The sequence below is a fragment of the Alosa sapidissima genome, chromosome 23 (genome assembly GCF_018492685.1).
Source record: "Alosa sapidissima isolate fAloSap1 chromosome 23, fAloSap1.pri, whole genome shotgun sequence".
Taxonomy (NCBI): domain Eukaryota; kingdom Metazoa; phylum Chordata; class Actinopteri; order Clupeiformes; family Clupeidae; genus Alosa; species Alosa sapidissima.
This window is the reverse complement of record NC_055979.1, coordinates 29,514,224-29,517,515: the sequence shown is the minus strand read 5'-3', so window position 1 is coordinate 29,517,515 and position 3,292 is coordinate 29,514,224. Positions and strand designations below refer to the sequence as shown.

At 41.9% G+C, this 3,292-nt stretch overlaps 1 protein-coding gene across 1 annotated transcript in view; it reads left to right on the top strand.

Moving 5' to 3' along the window:
• Window positions 1-2,546: 2,546 nt before the first annotated feature.
• The window catches only part of LOC121699083 (histidine ammonia-lyase-like), a 4,504-nt gene continuing 3,758 nt past the window's right edge, over window positions 2,547-3,292 (top strand). Inside the window, exon 1 of the mRNA XM_042081725.1 lies at window positions 2,547-2,586. The gene's annotated coding sequence lies outside the window, so the exon portion shown is untranslated. The remainder of the gene's footprint in view (window positions 2,587-3,292) is intronic.

Genomic DNA, 3,292 nt, shown 5'->3' with positions numbered 1-3,292 from the left:
CTACTCACCACTAGGGAACCTCGCAACACATGCAATCACTCAGGTGGGTACAATCACACCGTGCGCTACACTGCAAGTCTAGAAAATGTGGAGATCAAAGAGTAAGGTGTGACTACACACTAATGCACACACACAGTGAAGAGGAGGGATAACTACAAGAACACCCCCAGACAGCGCACCACGCCAAGAGGCCTTAGCATCACAAACTAGTAGCTACACATTTAAAAAGAGACTACGCTACCAGTTGACCCGCTCACAAACAGTTCACACATACATGCGCCACAGTTGGGTTACAATCACAGCCTCACGAGGGAGGAATCCAACACAGACAAAAGCAAACAATTACACAAAGTTACACACGGGCAAAACAGCAACCAGCTGATGGCACCCCTGCGCCGTTAATATCTACCCATACAAAATGCAGAAGTGTGGAGGCTGCCAAGGAGTCATAGCGAATTCAGTGAGCTCCAATGTCGGTAGATGCACACCGAGTGGGACCGCCATTCACCTCTGTCAATGCGTTCGCACTAGAGCGCCATAGAGGGAAAATGTCCTGCAAGTGGAGGACCCAGGCTGACTTAAATAGTCTCAGTCTAACAAGCAATCAGCTCGTCCCTCCCCCTAATCAAGGTTGCCTGCTCAACTAGGCTACTATGCAGTATTCCACTACACCTGCATTTTGTATACATCATTTTCTACATATGCAAGTTTAAGAATGCATCAAAGAGTCATATTCTACCTTCCAGTGGTTATCTGTCCTTTCATCATAGCGCCATTTGCATTATTTTATGTGCTGTTTTATGTGCATTTTGGCGCATTAACAATGTTTATGCTTACGGCAGACACTCCAGGCTGCGGCTGCACTCTGGGCCAAGAACACGTTTTAAAACATTTTCCATCATTTTCCAGCTGTTGAGTCATTCAGAGAGTAAATGTTTAAACCTGAATTTGACACGTCCCCTGTGAAAAACAAAACCCAAAATAACTACTGGTGACCTCTGAACCTTTTAAATACTGAACTAGAGATGCATTCCAAGGAATTACCAGCGCATGCAAATGCAAACAGATCCTATGTGATATATCAGTTATAGTCACAGAGAATGCAAGCACAGAGGTATTAGCTAGAGTGTTGCTCTGTTGGGGCACCAGTATCAGAGCAACACCAACAAACTCAACAAGTTGATTAAAAGAGCTGAAGTACACTTGAACCCCTACAGTTGGTTGTTGAGAGAAGGATGTTGCAAAAACTCATTATGGACAATTATGGACAACACCTCACATCCACTGAACAAACTACTGGTCAGAGAACAGTGTTTTCAGCTGGAGGTTGCTTCAACTTCGTTGTAAGAAGGACCGTTCTGTCCACTGCCTGTCCACTGCCATAACTATTTACAATAACTCCCCTTTGTGTCGTGATAGAAGAATCTTATGCTGAGAGACAATGGACAGTTTACAACCACCTGCACAAAGACTTTATTTCCAATTGTATTTATATACATACTTGTATGTATATGTGTGATATATGTTTATATTATTAATTGCTGCTGTAACACCATAGTTTTACCCTTTGGGGATGAATAAAGTCATCTATCTATCTATCTATCTAGTGGTTACTAGTATAAGTAAGTAAGTATATATACTCTGTTGATCCCGTGATCCGTGAATTAGTGAAACACACTCAGCACACAGTGAACACACAGCTGCGCTCGGGGAGCAGTGAGGAGTTAGGTGTCTTGCTCAAGGGCACTTTAGCCGTGCCTACTGGTCAGGGTTCGAACCGGCAACCCTCCGGTTACAAGTCCAAAGCGCTAACCAGTAGGCCACGGCTGCCCCCAAATGCAAAATAAATTACTATGCTGTGTTTATATAGCATAGTTATGCTGATTGATAGGGTAATCATGTTGGTTGCTAAGGTGCTTGCTAGGGTGACATTGTAGTTGTTCCTAGATTGTTGCTAGGGTAGTTGAGATGGTTGCTAGGGTAGATATGGTGCTTGCTATGCTAAATAAAGTGGTTTCTATGCTGGTTGATAGCTTTAGCAATCATGTTGATTGCTTAAGCGGTTGCTAGGTTGACTTTATGGTAGTGGTTGCTAGGGTGTTGCTAGGGTAATTGAGATTGTTGCTAGGCTGTTGCTAGGTTAGATATGGATGTTTGATAGGTTGTTGCTAGGATAATTGAGATGGTTGCTAGGGTGTTCCTAGGGTAGATATGGTGGTTACTATTGCTGTGCTATAACGGTTGCTATAACGGTTGCTAAGTTGACATTATGGTAGTGGTTACTAGGTTGTTTCCAGGGTAATTCAGATGGTTGCTAGAGTGTTGCTAGTGTATATATGGTGGTTGCTACGCTAAATGAAGCAGTTGCTCAGCTGGTTGCTAGGGTAATCATGTTGGTTGTTATGGTGGTCGCTATGTTGACATTATGGTAATTGTTGTTAGGTTGTTGCTAGGGCTGTGAATAATTCGCCTGTATAATCACATGTAAATCATTAGATGTCAGGCTGTTCAAGGGTCCCAGTAGAGGTGTCAGTGTTGGTGTTCATACTCCCTTGCAGACAGACTTCTGGAGAATTCCCTCACCAGGTTAGTTACGTTATGCTGCAGCTGAGTTAGAGGCTTTTATTCTGGCTGAATTTGGGTGTAATTTGATTTGTCATTGGGATGGTTTCACTGAAAATGTCATGACATTCCTATTTGTTTTATGATTGTATTGAAAACAGTTGACCTTGCATCATTGATAAATCAATGACCATGCTTTATTTTAATGTTATACAGAACTACAGATGATTCGTAGTTGAAAGTAATATTTGTAACCATTAGTTTCAAATTTAGTAGTCAAATGTAGTCTGTAATGCATTGAACAGAGTATGTTACATTACATTACATTACATTTAGCAGACACTTCTTGACCAAAGTGACTTACATATGTCAGCTATATTACAAGGGATCACATTGTCCCCGGAGCAACTTGGGGTTAAGTGCCTTGCTCAAGGGCACAACGGTGGAAGCCGAGAATTGAACCGACAACTTTCAGGCTACTACACGCTAGCCCAGCTCCTTAACCACTACACTACCACCGCCCCATGTTATATCATTTGTGAGCAGAATCCTTTATTTAAGTCTTCCATTAACACTTTGAACGTGTGTGCAGTGTCTTTCCAAATTGAGATCTTTTTTTCTGGTTGAAAGAGGCATTTTTCAGGAATGTTTAAATAAGTGTACCCATCATGCAACTATCTATATCCCTTTTGTCTAATATCTATCCCTTTAGTATGTCTAATATCTATAT